Raw genomic sequence first — 18,962 nt, forward strand, 5'->3', positions numbered from 1 at the left:
GATTTCAGTTTATCCTCCCAGCAATCAGTTGGTTCAACTCCATTCAGCTCTCTGTGGACCAGTATCTGATAACTGACTGAGTTCTTCTTTGGGAATCAATATTTATTGACCTGTACTACCTGCCACCAGTAAAGCAGTCTTTACCATGAAAAAAAAAAAAAGAAAATGGAATGGAAAATAAAATGAAAAACTATGGAACAGTTGCAACAACAGTGAATAAGTCAAGGGTGAACTGGAAAAATATCTACTCACTGGCACAGAGAGTCAGCTAAGCAACTTACCTGTTTCGGCCTGAGCTGGGAGTTGGGGTAGCAGAATTCTCCTCTGAGAGTTTATGAATGTTGGCCCACCTTCACATTCATTATGAGAATGCATAAACAAATTTTGTCACATTAATTCATCAAAATAGAACAATTAAAATTATGAGTTATAGCCAAATAATCAGTGTAGATAATCTCAAAAGTATATGTATAGCATAAGTACAGTATGCTACTATTTTATAAAGAATAGACACATGCAAGATGACACATTGTATACAAATACAGAGTTTATAGGTAAAATTATAAGAACATGGTTAGAAATAATGGCTTTTGGATAATGGCTATTTTGAGAGAGAAAAGGAGATGAATGGAATTTTTTCTTCAATTGAGTGTGTTAAAAAATGCTTAAAGCAGGGAATTTAGGTGATACAAACAAACTTTATTAACACTTGATGAAGCAGACCATCTCTATTCAGAAAACTGCAAAATGGGGTGGAAGGCAGGAAGCTGTTATAGGATAAAGAATAAAGGACAAGGAAGAGAAAAATATAAAATATCTAATTGGCTGGAGCCACATAGTCAACCTTGTTTGGGGTGAGAAGGGAAAAGGAAATAACTATAGAGCTCAGAGTTGGCTTCATGTTTGGGGATTGGCTGACTGGCTATACTGCATTTCTGGTCAAGTGGAACATTTACAGGGACAAGAAAGTTCACCTAAGTTTCAATTTGCTCACTTGGTACCCAAGGCAGGAGCAGCTCCATCTTGGGCCTAGAAAGTTATTATAATAGGTGGTAGATGTTTATTATATCCTTACTTTTTAATATAGCTGAAATATTTCATTATATTAATTAAAACAACTAATGACAGCATCTTTTTTTTTAATTTTTAAATTTTTTTTATACTTTTTTAAAATTGAAGTACAGTTGATTTACAATGTTGTGCTAATTTCTGCTGTACAGCAAAGTGACTCAGTTATACACATATATACATTCTTTTTTTATATTCTTTTCCATTATGGTTTATCCCAGGAGATTGGATATAGTTTCCTGTGCTGTAGAGTAGGACTTTGTTTTTTATCCATTCTAAATGTAATGGTTTGCATATATTAACCCCAAACTCCCAGCATCTTAATTAATATAATTTTAATATCAAATAAAAAATTATCACACTGGCCTCACACAACAAATTTTCCTAATATCCTTTATGGATGTGATTTTTAAAACTATGTAAATCACAAGATTAATAGTAAATGTAAACAGAAGAAATTATAAAAGTATAGATAAAATGTTTGAATATTCTAAACAGATAATATCGTAGATTAATATCCCATAGAAATGATGATATTTTGAAAATAAAACCACTTTTGGAGTTAGAAGGCTTTTTAGAGTTAATGTCTCTTCTTTTTTTCACTTTATTTTTTGCCAGATGATAAAGCCCTAGGTGCACAAAGATTAAGGAATTTACTGAAACCACTCATTAAAGTAGTCAGAATCCAATTCTTTTGTTCCCTAATCTAAGTAGGCCTCAATACTTTAGACTTCCTTCTTGCTAGATTATATGTTTTAAAATAAAAAGAAACCTGAAACTATACTGATCGTTATCTTTAATAACATTTTCCCCCCATTTCATGCATACACAGTTCTAAGTTTTAGTATGTAACAAAGTCCCAAAGGGCAAGCAATAATGGAAAATGCACTAGAGTGGCAGTCTTTATCTTTCAGAACTTTCATTTTGTAGATCTACAGAACATAGGTAACAGTGGCTCATTAACCAGGAAATCTGGGCAATTTGTCAAAAAGATATCAGTGTTACAAAGCACCCTTTGACTCTAGTACTCCCCACCAGCTCCCTACCTGAAAACCAAATAATTATCTGCCACTCTAAGCAGTGACCTGGAGTAGGGGTCTTTCTCTCCATTGGAGAAGAACATTAGGAGGAAAGGTTCTTAAATGATTTGTTCTTATTTCAGAACCTCAGGAAAACTGCTTGTCTGTTGGTTTTCTGAACAACTACCATAAGACTGACAATCTCACCTCCCTTGAGGGCAAGGAAAATGCACACCAGAATTTCAGGCTTGAAAAATGGCACATACATAATCATCACAGTTCCACTATCAGCCTTTAATTTGCTCCCTACATCCTTAAATGTTTCAGAATCCTATTTTAAAGTAATTTTCTCTTTTAGCAAGAGTATCTGGCTCCTCATACAATGATTTTTTCTAAAAGATTTTAGCAAGCAGATTTTGGGGAAAATGTTAGGAATTTTCTAAGCCTTTGTTTACTTTTAGACAAGGCTACAAAAAATCTGCCTAAATAAAAGCTGTTTGGGCATGCAATGAGGCAAACCTCCATGTGGTATAGCACTAACAAAGTGAGTATCTTCAGAACTGAGAATGTTGGTGGTGGTGGGTTTTTTATTGTTTTTTTTTTTATGATCACTCAAATGTTTATAGCCCTGTATGTGCACTAAGATGAAAAATCAGTGCAACTGGAAAAAAAAACACAGTGGTTTAAAACAGTTTGGAAGAAAAGAAAGTATCCCAATAAATCACTTGTCATTCTGGATAATAGAATACTGCATCATCTTCTATCAGCTAGGATAAAGGTTAAAACACTGTGCTTGCTCTCTAAGCTGTGTGATCTCACTGGCATATTCAATACTGGGTTCCATCATTATTACCTTTTTGGTAATGGAAACACTTTTCTTTCCTGTAATTGTTTATAATTCCTGAAAACACTTAAGGAATGTCATCTGCTTTAATAAGTAATAAATTCTCTGCTGCAAGTGTTGAGAGATAGCAATAATAGGAAGAGAGAAGAAAACTTCTTTTCCCAGCAAGCATAAAATGCTGACAGAATGCTTCACAAATTATTTAAAGCATTTTGCATTAAAAAAAAAGGAGTTTCAAAAAGAAAGGTTGTCTTGCTCTGAAAAATGATAGGTTTAAAATGCAAGGGTATAGCATTGAAAACTTAATTGGAAAACCTTGAGCTATTCCATCTAGACCATGATCCACAGCAATCTATCACTCAGTCCCACCATTAGTCCTTCTGAAGTTCATCTCCTGACTGATCACCTGTTAATCTCTTTTGCATCACTCCCATCCTCTCTGAAAATTTTTGAGATCTTATTTAAGTAAAAATTGTGCATGCACATCATTTATGAAGTTGAAATATGCTGCCAGGTTTACTACAAAAATATCAGTCTCCAGCTATGCCTCCCACTAATCCCTCCACCCCAGAGGAAACTCTTTCACCCCTTAGCTGATTATTTAACCCCTTTTATATTTATAGTATATTTGGTTAGATATTTGGTGAACACATGATTATAACCAAGTAAAGGCTGTTCAAAGAGCCAAGTTAATTAATAAACTGTTTAAGTTAATTTTCCTATACAATTTATGGGCTTCCTGGAAAAAAAGTTGTCTTATTTATTGTTTTTGTTTTTCTCTGTACCTTTCATTAATTAAACTTCAAATTATCTGCAGTTGTCTAAATCTCCTCTCTATATGGTCAGATGTACCAGGCATTCTATCAAATTAATCTTTTTGGAGTTCTCTCTCCCAGAGCTTGCTCCAATCTGGGCTATTCTCCCTCCTATCTGAGGTACAGCTGACATTCTGGGATTTATTTACCCTCATGCTGGGAATCCCTTCATTTTCTCTCCTTGGTTTGATCTATTTTTTCTGTCCCAGGCCTTCCTCTTTGTTGGTTTGCTCTCTCATTTTGTAGAATACATCCACGAATAGCTTTCACAGAAAGCATATTTGTGACTTTACATGTCTGAAGATGTTTTTATTCTACCCTGAAATATAAATTAAACCTTTCAAATTTTATCAAGGTGAAGTTATATATAGCAAGTTGCATAAATCTTAAAGGTATAGTTTGATGACTATATATATATATATATATATATATATATATATATATATACACACACACATACACACCTGTATACACCATCTAAATGAAGATATAGAACATTTTTATCAATCAAAAGGTTTCTTAGTCCCTGATCTAGTCAATACTCACTCTTTAGGAGTTACCATTATTTTGACTACTATGACTTGACTTAATTTTTCCCTTTTGATTGCTGTAGATTTACAGTAAGTCTTGATATCTGGAAGTATAAATCGTCCAGCTTAATTCTTCTTCAAGGTTGTCTTGGCTATTCAGGGTCCTCTGCATCTTCATATAAATTTTAAAATCAGCTTGCCAATATTCACCAAAAAACAAAACAAAACAAACCTTTATTGGATTGAGAAAGTTCTTTTGTATTGCTAGTTTGCTGAGAGTCTTTATCATGAATAGATGTTGAATTTTATCAATTGCTTTCTCTTAGTCTATTAGTATATTTATATTATTTTTTCCTTTAGTCTATGGATGTGGTCATTTATACTGATTGTGATTACATTCAAATGTTCAATTAACCTTGCATTGTGGGAATAAACTCTACTTGGTGTTGATATCTTATCCTGTTAATATATTACTGGATTTAATTTGCTAATATTTCATTTAGGGTTATTTAATTTGAGAAATATTGACCTTTAACTTTTCATTTCTTGTAGTATCTTTGTCAGGTATGGATATCAGGGTTATACTAACTTGACACTTGACTAGTAGTTTAGCTGGTTGTGGAATACTAGGTTGGAAATAATTTCTTTCCATTGTCTTCTAATGTTTAATGTACTCTTGGGTAGAAGTACATAATTACGGTTTACACTGTAGTCTATAGGATCTTCGTATATTTCTGATATTTTAAAATTTACTACACTGTGCTTTATTGTGTATTCATTACTGTGCTGGGAAGTAAGGCGTATTTTTAACCTCCAGACTAAGATCTTCTGGTTGTGGGAAGTTGTCATGAATTATTTTATCAACAGTGTAGTAGGCTGAATAATGCTCTCTCTGGTCCCCCTCACCCCACCCCCACCCTCACCCCCTCGAGATGTCCATGTTCTAATCTCTGGAACATGTAAATCTTATGGCAAAAAGAATTTTGCAGATGTGGTCAAGTTAATTATCTTGAGATAGGAAAATTATCCTGGATTATCTGGGTAAGCCTGATGCAATCATAATGGTCCTTATAAGAGGTATGAAGAGTTAGAGAGAAGGCCATGTGATGACAAAAATGAGGTTAGAGTAATATGCTTTGAGGATGGAGGAAAGGAACTACGTGGCAAGGAATATGAGTGGTTTCTACAAGCAGGAAAAGGCAAGGAAAGGAATTCTTCCCTGGAGACTTCAGAAGGAACCAGCCTTACCAACAACTTAATATTAACCCAGTGAGACTGAGTTTAGTCTTCTGATCTACAGTACAGTACTGAAAGCAAATATATTTATGTAGTTTTAAGCCACCAGGTTTGTGGTAGTTTGTTATAGCAGTCATAGGAAACTAATACAAATGGTCGTCTCCTCTCTCTTTTCTCTGTACTCCGTTTGTGGAACTCCTATCTTACTATAACTTTTTGACCTCACTGGCAAATTTCTTATCTTTATTTCATCTTTTTTATCTTTTGGCCCAAATTTCTAGAATATTCTCTAAATTTCTCTTCAGACTTATCTTTTGAACTTTTCATTTCCACTGTCAAAGTTCTAATTTTCTAGGAATCTACCCCCTCTTTTTGTTCTCGGAATGTCCTTTTTGTTTTGTTTTTTTTAATGGTATCCTGTTCTTTTTCATGGTTGCAGTATTTTATTTACTTTCTCTTTAAAAATTAATTAATTAATTAATTAATTAATTTGGCTGTGTTGGGTCTTAATTGCAGTACGTGGGATCTTTGTTCCAGCATGCAGAATCTTTCGTTGTGGCCCATAGGTGCTTTGTTGTGCAGTGTGGGCTTCTCTAGTTATGGCTCTGGAGTGTGCAGGTTCAGTAGTTGTGGCACTTGGGCTTAGCTGCCCTGCAGCATGTGGGATCTTAGTTCCCTGACCAGGGATCGAACCCGCGTCCCCTGCATTGGAAGGTGGATTCTTAACCACTGGACCACCAGGGAAGTCCCTATTTTCTACCTAAGAGTATTAATTTCCTTTGAAGTTTTATTTTTCCTGCAAAATCAGTCTCCTCCAACTTTTATTTAACTATTTCAATTTTTATATGTCATAGTAGAAACTCTCTTTTGTTTTTGGTAATATTTGTTGTCTGCTAATACTTGAGTTGACAACTAAAAGATTAGATGGAAGCACTGAACATGTGGCAAAAGATTTACTACAACTTTTTGAAGTGTATAGGGCTCCCAGTTCTTAGTGATCCTTTTAGAATGAATTTTTAGACTAAGCTTTACTTCCAGTAGGAGGTTCTCAATCAGTAGTTGGATCTTCTACATTTCCCTGAAACTAAATGTTTTCAAAATTGACCTCTACACCCTTATTTACCTTCCCTACACACAAGCTTGCTGCTCTTTTTTTGTGTTTCTTCTTTTACTGGAATCACTAACTAAGATTTAAAACTAGGCATTATCCTTAACCCTTTTCTCTTATCTCCTACATCCACTTAGTTACCAAGTCATGTCAAATTTACTTTCTAAATATCTTTCACTATACTTCACTCATCCCCCACATATTGTTAGTCCTCCTGTCTATTTCAGACTTTCAACATTTATTATTATATAGACTGTCACAGTAACCTAACTTGATACCTTCCTCTGCTCTCTATAAGCCTCAGATCTATTGATATAAATTAAGCATTCAACAAACATTTCCTTAGTACCTAAATCTTTGCCAGGTATGGTTTGACCTGAAGGTACCACTGAGAAAAATACGTGGTTACTCTGTGTTAGTGGAAAAATTAGTTGACTGGGAAATAATGCCTTAATGGAAAATTATAAAACAGCGTGCTATTGTTATGACAGGAGAAATATAGGGAACTAGGGAGCCATATAGGAGGGCAGTCTAACTTACACTTGGGGGCAATTGGAAAGACTTCCTAGAAGGTCATGTATATAGAGACCACAAAATTAGGGAATATGTTCCATAAATCAGACACAGCCCCTGCCAGGCTCTGAAGTGGTGGGCACATTTGGTGGACTCTAAGAAGTTCAATATGGCTTAAGTGGAGGGTGAGAAGAAATTGGGTTGAAGCTGGAGAAGTAATCAAGAGCCAGATCACTCAGAACCTTCTAAACCAATTTTAGGAGATTGAGAATTTCTTCTAAGAAAAGCAGGAGACAAACAGAAAACTTTGGGATTTACTTTGCATTTTAGACGAATTTATGTTTCTGTGGGGAATGGATTGAAATTGATCAAGACTGAAGAAGGAGACCAGTTGTAATAATCCAGTCAAGAGATAGTAATGGCCTGAAATAGGGTTAGGGAAGTGGAGAGTGGGAAAAGTAGTTAGCCTTGCAGGACCTTAGGAAGTAGGTCTGGGAGGATAAAAGAGTGGGAGGAGGACTTCCCTGGCAGTGCAATGGTTAAGAACCCGCCTGTCAATGCAGGGGACACAGGTTCAAGCCCTGGTCCTGGAAGATCCCACATGCCGTGGAGCAACTAAGCACGTGTGCCACAACTACTGAACCCGAGTACCACAACTACTGAAGCTCGTGCACCTAGAGCCCGTGCTCCGCAACAAGAGAAGCCACCTCAATGAGAAGCCCGTGCACTGCAACGAAGAGTAGCCCCCGCTCTCTGCAGCTAGAGAAAGCCCACGCGCAGCAACGAAGACCCAACGCAGCCAAAAATAAATAAATAAATAAATTTATTAAAAATAAAAAAAGTGGGAGGAATTAAGAAACATAGAAATGGCAGGTTTGAAGGAATGGTTCATCAATGAGTTAAATTTTGATCATGTTGAGTTTGAAGTGTCTACGGGACATCTAGGTGAAATTACGCAGAAATCCGATCATGCATTCTCAGGCATAAACACACTCCATAATTCCCTACTGTGTTCAACATAAGACCAAATCCCTTTGCGTGGTGCACAGAGTCCTTTCCATTCTCACCCCGGCACGTCTGTCTGGCTTCATCCCTTAATAACAACTCTTAACTTCTTCAGCTATTTATTCACACCCTTTCGTGTCTCCTTGTCTTTAAACATACTGTTGCACATTTGACCCACACCACATAAGTACTTTTGTGAAGCTGAGCTTCATCATTTTCTGCAACACAGATTCCTCACACCAAGTATTTGAGTACTGTATCCTTAACTGAAGATTGCGGGGGCTATGGGATAGATTGTATTGCACGGTACACAGGCTTCTGCCCTCTCATTGCTCACTCCCTCTTCTATCATCTACTAGATCTGTGCTGTCGGGTGCTCTAGCCACTGATCACCTGAGGTGGCTCTAGAGCATTTGAAATGTAGCTAGTTTTAGATCAGATGTGCTGTAAGTGTAAAATACAAGCCAGATTTTGACGACTTTGAAAAAAGATCGTAAAATATATTGGTAATAAGTTTTTAATTATTAAAGTGACAATGTTTTGGATATATTGAGTTAAATAAAATATATTATTAAAATTAATTTCCCCTTTTTCTTGTTTTATTTTTTTTAAAATGTGGCCATCAGAATCTTTAAAATTATATATGTGGCTCACATTATATTTCTACTGGACTGTGCTGTCCTAGACCTCTCTCCTAGATGGTCAAAATCTTCTTCCTCTATTATGCAAAGCAATTGAACTCTTGAGGTTCTGTTTAAACTTGCCTACACAATCCCATCAAGGACTTTTATTTCATTGGCAGTCCTTAGGAAGATGTTGTTATTATTTATAGCAAAAACAAAAAATTCAAAACCCCAAACATTCAAATGTCTACTTTGGTACTCACTACATTGTAGTGTGATTATTTAAATTCTTTCTTTTTCCCCCACTAGGTTGTAAACAAAGAGCATGTCTTATTCATCTTTCCCTCCCCAGTGCTGTTGGGAACACATAGTAGGTACTAAAAAATGTTTGTTAAATGACAGGATTGGGTTCTTTATTATCTGAAAAGAAAATATTAGCTGAATTTAATAGGTACATTCATGGAAATCGGTTTGTGTAAATTAAGAATAGTGATAAACACATCTTGATGCAATTATATCTCTCCATTTTCCCTCAACCTTACAGATTGATCCAGTAGTGATCACTTTAAGCTGTTCATTGCATCTTTGTCACAAAGTCTGTTCTAATATCATTCTCCTCTAGACATGTAAGTAGAAGTAGAGAAGGAATTTAAATCAATAAAGCTAACAAATAAATAACAAGCTGGAGAAGTGGTACGTGTCACTTAAGAACATGTGAGGTGAAGGGCATATTGACAGTTTCTGGTAACTAAGTAGATTGAGTATTGATAGCAGAAGTCATTATGAAATGAACACTTACTTGAAATTGTGTTTACATAAGGTTGTCATAACAAGTAGGTATTATATATATATATACCACTATAGCATTGTCCTTGAACCTGTTAGGCCAGGGTTTTAGAGCTTACTGTAATTACTGACTGCAACTATAATGCCTTTAATGCATATTTTAAAGTTTGAAATGCACTTGCTGACTTCACACAACAGTAGTCCCCTAATGACAGAAACTTTGCCTGTACTTCAGAAGAAAATTTCAAGAGAGACCAAGCATAAAGTGGTATGGTGAAAAATGATAATACAAATTGAGCCAGATTTCCCCAGTGGTTTAGGTACACCTTGACTTTAAATTTAAAACTTTTGGAAGTTGCATTCACTTTTTAAGGCCACGTATTCAGTAATCCCAAGAGGTATCTCATGATTTCTGTCTGTGGGAGACTCTAGGTTCTAAGAGAATACATATGAATAAGAAGAGTGAGACAAATATTTGTTTATATCTTTGACAATTAATGTATTAATGTTATCCTGAAACCCTCTGGTGTGTATATCTTTCTTCCAGAATAAGGGGTACATGCTTAGCACGCAGTAGCCATGCAGCAGGTAAATGGATGATATGATGTGCCTGGGAATCACTGTAGTCCACGGCACAGAAAGCTGCAGGAGTACCAGACATGTGTTACCTGTAATGGCTACATTTTCTCTTCCTGAAACTTGGTCTCCAAGAGGAACAGACCCATCTTAAGTTATGACACCACCCCCCTCCCAAACCCCCATCAGTGTTCGGGTAGTATTTTGCACACTTAAAAAAAAATTGAGGTAACATTGGTTTATATTATATAAGTTTAATGTGTACAACATTATTAATCTATTTCTGCATACACTACAGCATGCTCAACTCCAAAAATCTAGTTTCCATCTGTCACCATACATGGACCCCCTTTACCCATTTTGTCTTCCCCCCACCACCCTTCCCCTTTGGAAACCACCAGTCTGTTACCCGTAGGTAAGTGTTTGTTTTTGTTTTGTTTTGTTTGCTTGTTTATCTATTTTTAATATTCTGCATATGAGTGAAATCATATGGTATTTGTTTTCTCTGTCTGATTTATTTCACTTAGCATAATACCCTCAAGGTCCATCCATGTTGTTGAAAATGGCCAGGTTTCATCATTTTTTAATGGCTGAGTACTATTCCATTGCATATATATACCACATCTTCTTTATTCCTTCATTCATCAATGGGCATTTAGGTTATTTCCACATCTTGGCTACTGTAAATAATGCTGCAATGGACATAGGGGTGCATATATCTTTTCAACTTAGTGTTTTGGTATTCTTCAGATAAATACCTGGAAGTGGAATAGCTGGATCATATGATTAACTTATTCTTAATTTTTTGAGGAATCTCCACATTGTCTTCCATAGTGGATGCACCAATTTACGTTCCTACCAACAGCGTTATGGGGGTTCCCTTATCGCCACATCCTCTCCAACACTTGTTATTTCTTGTCTTTTTGATAACAGCCATTCTAAAGGGAATGAGGTAATATCTCATTGTGGTTTTGATTTGCACTTCTTTGATAATTAGTGATGTTGAGCATCTTTTTTTTTTTTTTAAATGATTACATCCTTTTTGTTTTTAATTTTTTTTAAAATTTATTTATTTTTGGCTGTGTTGGGTCTTCGCTTCTGTGTGAGGGCTTTCTCTAGTTGCGGTGAGTGGGGGCCACTCTTCATCACGGTGCACGGGCCTCTCACTGTTGCGGCCTCTCTTGTTGCGGAGCACAAGCTCCAGACGCGCAGGCTCAGTAGCTGTGGCTCATGGGCCCAGTTGCTCCGTGGCATGTGGGATCCTCCCAGACCAGGGCCCGAACCCATGTCCCCCACATTGGCAGGCAGATTCCCAACCACTGCGCCACCAGGGAAGCTCCTTGAGCATCTTTTCATGTGTCTGTTGAATGTCTTCTTTGGAAAAACATCTATTCAGATCCTCTCACCACTTGTTAATTGTTTTGTTGTTGTTGTTGAGTTGTACGTGTTCTTTATATGTTTCAGATATTAACCCCTTATCAGATGTATGATTTGCAAATATCTTCTCCCATTTGGTAGGTTGTCTTTTCATTTTGTTGTTGGTTTCCTATGGTATGCAAAAGCTTTTTAGCTTTATGTAGTCTCATTTGTTTATTTTTGCTTTTGTTTCCTTTGCCGAGGAGACATATCCAAAAAGATGTTGTTAAGACCGACATCAAAGAGCATACTACCTATGTTTTCTTCCAGGAGTTTTACAATTTCAGGTCTTACATTCAAGTCTTTAATCCATTTTGAGTTAATTTTTGTGTATGGTGTTAAGATAGTGGTCTAGTTTCATTTATTTTTTTTTTGCATGTGGCTGTCCAGTTTTCCCAATACCATTTATTGAAGACACTTTCCTTTCTCCATTGTACATTCTTGCTCCTTTGTCATAAGTTAGTTGTCCATGTATGTGTGGGTTTATTACTAGGCTCTCAATTCTATTCCATTGATCTGTGGTCTTTCTGCCAGTACCATGCTTTTTTGATTACTATAACTTTGTAATGTAATTTGAAATCAGGGACTGTGATACTTCCAGCTTTGTTCTTTTTTCTCAGGATTGCTTTAGCTATTTGGGGTCTTTTGTGGTTCCATACAAATTTCAAGGCATTTTTAGTGAAAAATGTCATTGGGATTTTTATAGGGATTGCATTGAATCTGTAGATTTCTTTAAGTAATGTGGACATTTTAATAATGTTAATTCTTCCAATCCATGAGCATGAAATATCCTTCTATTTTTTGTGTCTTCTTTAATTTATTTCAACAATGTCTTATGGTTTTCAGTGTATAGGTCTTTCACTTCCTTGGTTAAATTTATTCCTAGGTATTTTATTCTTTTTATTGTGATTGTAAATGGGGTAGTTTTCTTAATTTCTCTTTCTGTTAGTTTGTTGTTAGTGTACAGACATACAAAAGATTTCTGTATATTGATTTTGTACCCTGCAACTTTACTGTATTTCTTTATTATTTATAATAGTTTTTTGGTGAAGTCTTTAGTGTTTTCTATACATAATATCATGACATCTGCAAACAGTGACAGTTTTACTCCTTCCTCTTCAATTTGAATGCCTTTTATTTCTTTCTATTGTCTAGTTGCTCTCCCTAGAACTTCCAATACTATGTTGAATAAAAGTAGCAAGAGTGGGCATTCTTGCCTTGTTCCTTATCTTAGAGAAAAGGCTTTCAGCTTTTCATTGCTGAGTATGATGCTAGCTGTGGGTTTGTAACATATGGCCTTTATTATATTAAGGTACATTCCCTCTATGCCCATTTTATTGAGAGTTTTAAAAATCATAGATCAATGTTGAATCTTGTCAAGTTTCTGCATCTATTGAGATGATCATGTGATTTTTTTATCCTTTATTTTGTTAATGTGGTGTATCACATTGATTGATTTGTGGGTATTGAACCATTCTTACATCCCTGAGATAAATCCCACTTGATCATAGTGTATGATCCTTTTAGTATATTGTTGAATTTGGTTTGCTAATATTTTGTTGAGGATTTTGCATCTAATTTGTTCACAGATATTCATCTATAATTTTCTTTCCTTGTGTTGTCCTTGACTGGTTTTGGTATCAGGGTAATGTTGGCCTTGTAAAATGAGTAAGGAATCATTCCCTCCTCTTCAATTTTTTGGAAGAGTTTGAAAAGGATAGGTATGAAATCTTTGAATATTTGGTAGAATTCCCCTGTGACGTCATCTGGTTGTTTTGTTTTTTGGGATGATTACTGTTTCAATGTTCTTACCAATGATCAGTCTATTCAAATTTTCTGTTTTTTCATGTTTTAGTCTTGGAAGGTTGTATGATTCTAAGAATGTATCTATTTCTTCTAGGTTGTCAAATTGTTGGCATATAGCTGTTCACAGCACTCTCTTACAATCCTTTGTATTTCTGTGGTATCTGTTGTAACTTCTCTTTCATTACTGATTTTATTTATTTGAACCTTCTCTTTTTTTTTGTAAGTGAGTTTATCTAAAGGTTTGTCAATTTTGTTTATCTTTTCAAAGATTAGTTTTCATTCATCTTTTCTATTGTCTTTTTGGTCTCTATTTTATGTATTTCTGCTCTGATTTTTGTTATTTCCTTCCTTCTACTGGCTTTGGGCTTTATTTGTTCTTTTTCTAGTTCCTTTAGGTGTAGTTTAGATTATTTTACATTCTTGGTTCCTGAGGTAGCTCTGTACTGCTGTAAACTTCCCCATTAGTACTGCTTTTACTGCATCACATAGATTTTGGTATGTCATATATTCATTTACATTTGTCTTCAAATACTTTTTGTTTTCTCCTTTGACTTCTTCATTGACTCAGTAGTTTTTCAGTAGCATGTTTAGTCTCCACATATTTGTGATTTTTCAAGCTTTCTTCTTATAGTTGATTTCTAGTTTCATACCATTGTGGTCAGAAAAAATGCTTGATATGATTTCAATTTTCTTAAATTTACTGAAACTTGTTTTGTGTCCCAACTTATGGTCTACCCTTGAGAATGTTCCATGTGCACTTGAGAAAAATGTGTATCATGCTACATTTGGATGGAATGTTCTGCAGATATATATTAAGTCCATTCATTTAAAGCTGCTATTTCCTTGTTGAATTTCTGTCTCAATGATCTATCCATTGATGTATGTGGGGTGTTGGAGTCCACTACTCTTATTGTGTTGCTGTCAGTTTCTCTCTTAGGTCTGTTAATAGTTGCCTTGTATATCTTGGTGCTCCTACATTCAGTGCATACATTTAATAAAGGTTATGTCTTCTTGATGGATTGTCCCCTTTATCATTATGTAATGTCCATCTGTGTCTCTTGTTACCTATTTTGACTTGAAGTTTATTTTGTCTGATATGAGTATGTCTACACCAACTTTCTTTTCGCTGCCATTTGCTTGGAATATTATCTTCCACCCCTTCACTTTGAGCCTATGTCTGTGTTTAGAGCTGAGTTGAGTCTCCTGGAGGCAGCTTATAGTTGTATCTTGTTTTTTTAATCCATCCAACCACTTTGTGTCTTTTGATTGGTGAATTCAATCCTTTTACATTTAGGGTGATTACTGATATATGAGGACTTAGTTATGACATTTTATCTTTTGTTTTCTGGTTGATCTATATCTCCACTGTTTCTTTTCCCCTGTGTTTCTGTCTGCCATTTTGGTTTGATGATTTTTCTGATGTTTTTCTTAGCTTCCTCTTTATTTATGATTTGTTTCCCTTCTTTAGATTTTTGTTTTGTGGTTGCCATGAGATTTGTATAAAACATTTCATGGATAAAATAGTTCTTTTTCCGCTGATAGCATCTTATCTTCATTTGCCTACACAGGTTCCATCCTTTTCCTCTTCTCCTTTTATGTTTTGTTGTCACAAATTATCTCTTTTTATGTTGTGAGTTTGTTACCAAATTGAAGTAGCCATAGTTATTTTTAATGTCTTTTTCTCTTTAAACTTTATGCTATAATTGAGTTTAACAACCTCTTCTGATATAGAGTTACAATTTTCTAACTCTGTCTGTCCGTTTATCACCTTACTGAAAGTTCTGTGTACGTTTGCGTTTTCGTTTCAGGTAGAGAAGCTCCTTTCAACATTTCTTATTAGGCAGGTCTGCTAGTGATGAACTCCCTCAGCTTTTGTCTGTCTGAGAAAGCCTTTATTTCCCCTTAATATTTGAAGGAAAACTTTGCTGGATAGTGTATTCTTGGCTGGCAGTTTTTTATCTTTCCATTTTCTGAGAATGTCATTCCTCTCCCTCCTGGTCTGTAGAATTTCTGCTGAGAAATCTGCAGATAGCCTAATGGGGGGTTCCTTTGTAAGTTACTGTTTTTTCCTCCTGGCTGCCTTTAAAATTCTTTATCATTGACGTTTGACAGTTTCAATATAATGTGTCTTGGAGAAGGTCATTTTGCTTTGAGATAATTAGGTGTTCTATTAGCTTTGTGGACTTGTTCCTTCCCCAGGTTTGGGACGTTCTCAGCTATTGTTTCTTATTTAAAAGCTCTCTGCTGCCTTCAGCCCCTTTTCTGTTTCTGGGACACCCATTATCCTTATGTTTCCTATTCTAATGGAGTCAGATTGTTCTCATGAGTTTCTTCATTTTTAAAAAAATCTTGTGTCTCTCTTTTCTTCTACCTGAATCACTTCTAGATTTATATCTTCAAGCTTGCAAATTCTCTCTTCCATATGGTCTGCTCTATTTCCAGTGCTTTCTATTGGGTTCTTCATCTCATTTATTAAGTTCTTCAGTTCCAGAATTTCTGTTTAGTTTTTTTAGAGTTTCAATCTCTTTGGCAAAGTATTCCTTCTGTTTATTAATTTTATTCCTGAGCTCACTGAACTGCTTTTTTTTGAGTTTTCTTGTAGCTCACTGAGTTTCTTCATGACAACTATTTTGAATTCTCTATCAGATCATGGTCTTCTGTGACTTTAAGTTAAGTTTCTGGAGAATTGTCATTTTCTTTTTGTGATCGATGTTGCTATGATTTTTCATGATGCTTGATGAGTTGTTCTTCTCCCGGCACATTTGAAGTAGTGAACACCACTTTTTATTAAGGTTAAGCTTTTGTTTACTTTGATTCTAATAATTCAGCAGATGGGTAATTTTATTTTTCAGTAGGTGGCGCTATAGTACAAGTTTTGGTTTTCTCTTACCCGAACTGCCTCTGGCTATATTTGAGAATCTCCACTTTCCACCCTCTACGACCTCAGCCAGAGGTATTCCCAGTGCACTCCTCTTTGCTGCTTGTGCCTGCAGGTTGCTGGTGTCTTGCTGTGGCTGGTGTTGCCACTGTCACTGGTGCTGCTGCCGGGGGCACCAGGATGGTGGTGCCCCCACTGCTTCAGAGGTCACCTGGCTGTTGGCACCACCACAGCGGAGGAGTGGTGGGGGGTAGCCAGGGTCTTGACTGCTTCCACTGCATCTGGGGTTGTTTGGTTTGCAGGCACCACCACTGTGGATGCGGGGCTGGAGTCACAGGCACTACCATGGCTGAAGGGACTGCCCAGTTCCCTATGGCTGTGGGTACCGTTGCCACTGGGAGGTCAGAGTCATGTGCACTACCTTTGCTGCTGCTACTACTGGGTTCCCTGGGGCTGTGAGCTTAGCCACTTTGGAGAGGAGACTAGGATTGTGAGCACTGCCTCTACTGTTACCCTGGTTCTACCTCCTCTGTGTGTTCCAATCCACTCAATCTCAGGTATACAGATGTGTGGATGTCTCTGGCATTCTGGCATGTTGAGCAGAGAAACCTTTGTTGAGTTATGGATGTTTTACTAGTTACAGATTGAAGGGGAGAGACAAATGGAGTGTCTCATGCCACTGTGATGATGACATAACCAGTACTTTGCACATTTGAAGCATGCTAAATAAATGAATCCATAAAAATTTTTTAAACTAACGATTTACAGTATCTCTGTTTCCATAAGAGCTCTAACAACAAATGCTTTGAGGTTCATCAAAACAAGTACATTTACCCGAAACAGAAGTGAAGATGTGAATATAGTCTCTTTTTCACTGGTCCCAAAGCATCAAAAAGCCAATCAAGTAATGGTTCTTCCCAGTAGTTTAGAGGAGTCTTAGTATAAGCTGATATGCATAGAGAATTTATTGCAATGTTACATTTTAAGGTAATATTAAACTAAAGTTGAGAAAGCAAAGTTTGACATAATAAAATTTTCTCAAATGAAAACCAACAACCCTCTCACTCAGTTTTTAACAAGTATTCTCTGAAGAGACGAACTGTACCACAGCACAATGGCTTCTTTGTTAATTTAGAGAATTAGTAAGATCACTATCCTTACTTGTCATTCATTCCTGGAGATTAAAAATCTAAACAAGTTCAAACTAAAACCAGTCTATGTAAGGGAAAAACTATTGATGACATGGGAAAAAATATTCTAGTCATATACATACCTATCCATTTAATCTGCTGGTTCTCCACTTTTTGTATTCTTCTTTATCTAAATAAATAGAACTAAGCAAATAACTTATTGCCTGGCAACTGGTAACCTTTCATACTTCTCTGCTAGTTTGGCCACACATTTCTGTGTTTCCTTTTGACTAGACAGTCTATAATAACAGTAATATGGTAATTAATATCCAAGTTTCAAATTGTGGTATAGTTTTTTTAAAATCCTATACTGCATGGAGAGAGAGAGAAGAAAAAAATAGTCAATAGGCAGTTTAAATGATAAGTGGACTTTGTATAACAATGGCCATGAGAAAAATATCTCAAAAATATGGAAATTTGCCAGTGCAGCAAAACTGACTATCATTTATCATACAAAGAGAAAGAAGAGTAGGAGGGAATAGTGATTTCATTCTAATCCTTCTCTAACTCAAAAGCCATTTTCCATTAAGAAAAGTTTTTAGGTATTCGTAATATTCATTCTCCCTGAAATTAACAAACTCTTTAATCCTTAAATTTAAAAATTTTCTGCGTTCTAGTTGATCACTTTTGGAGTTGTGATCCAGCAAAAACCCAGAGTAAACATTTCTTTTAAGGTATTTTTCTGCAGGCATACCACAGTGGGAAACAGAGCAAGTTGGTGGACTAAGCATAACCCCGGAGGAGCCAGAAGCTTTACTGGTTTTCTGGAGCAATTCACATAATCCTCTCCACTGCTTGAAACAATGCTTACCTATAGCGCCTTACTCTCAGTTACACTGAATGACTATCATTCAAGATATTTCTCCTTCCTAGATCCTAACCGAATCTTTTATATTTAAATATTCAGTCATTTTGTACAATCCTCATGTTTTCAGTATTGCTGTAGCACAATGTTGCACACTGATTAATATTTATAAAAGTCTCAAGATTTAGGATTAGAAATAGAAAATCAGATGAAGAAACTGTAACTTCTCAAGGTGGGTGATAAGGATAAGTAGAATTATGATTTCAGTCCCTGTGGGTAAAAAGTGGAGATCAGAAGATCAAATTTCCCTGAAGTTCAAAGCAACTGCACAGGGAGCATGTGAACTGAAAAGCAGTTAAGATGATGGTGTGAAAAGAATCACGTTTTCAGAAACACAGAAATTTAAATGGCTAAAGCCATGCTGATGGACTTTGTGGAGAAGATGGGAATTGTGGGGAGTAACAGGTTTTGGCTAAGAATTAATGTAATGATCTTGAAAGATAAGCTGCATATAGCTGAAATGTCTCCAAGTCAAGTAAAAGACACCAGCAATTTCATTTTGACGGCAACTCAGGTTATTCTCACATAGGATGGGTGCAGTTTTCTATTGGTTTTCCTGTTTATTTTTTGGCCTCTGGCTTTTTTTTCAGTTCTCTTTTATGGCTTTGAATAGAAAAGTCAAAAGACCTGATCCAACTTCAAAGCAAAAAAGAACAGTGATGAGCTCTGCAAAGAACTTTAATC

At 35.9% G+C, this 18,962-nt stretch overlaps 1 long non-coding RNA gene across 1 annotated transcript in view; it reads left to right on the top strand.

Moving 5' to 3' along the window:
• The window catches only part of LOC309627651, a 47,838-nt gene continuing 28,876 nt past the window's right edge, over window positions 1-18,962 (top strand). Inside the window, exon 1 of the long non-coding RNA XR_014243896.1 lies at window positions 1-18,962. This exon is cut by the window's right edge and continues 27,942 nt beyond it. This is a non-coding gene — a long non-coding RNA (uncharacterized lncRNA).

This window comes from Balaenoptera borealis (genome assembly GCF_965194805.1).
Source record: "Balaenoptera borealis genome assembly, chromosome: 4".
Classification (NCBI taxonomy): domain Eukaryota; kingdom Metazoa; phylum Chordata; class Mammalia; order Artiodactyla; family Balaenopteridae; genus Balaenoptera; species Balaenoptera borealis.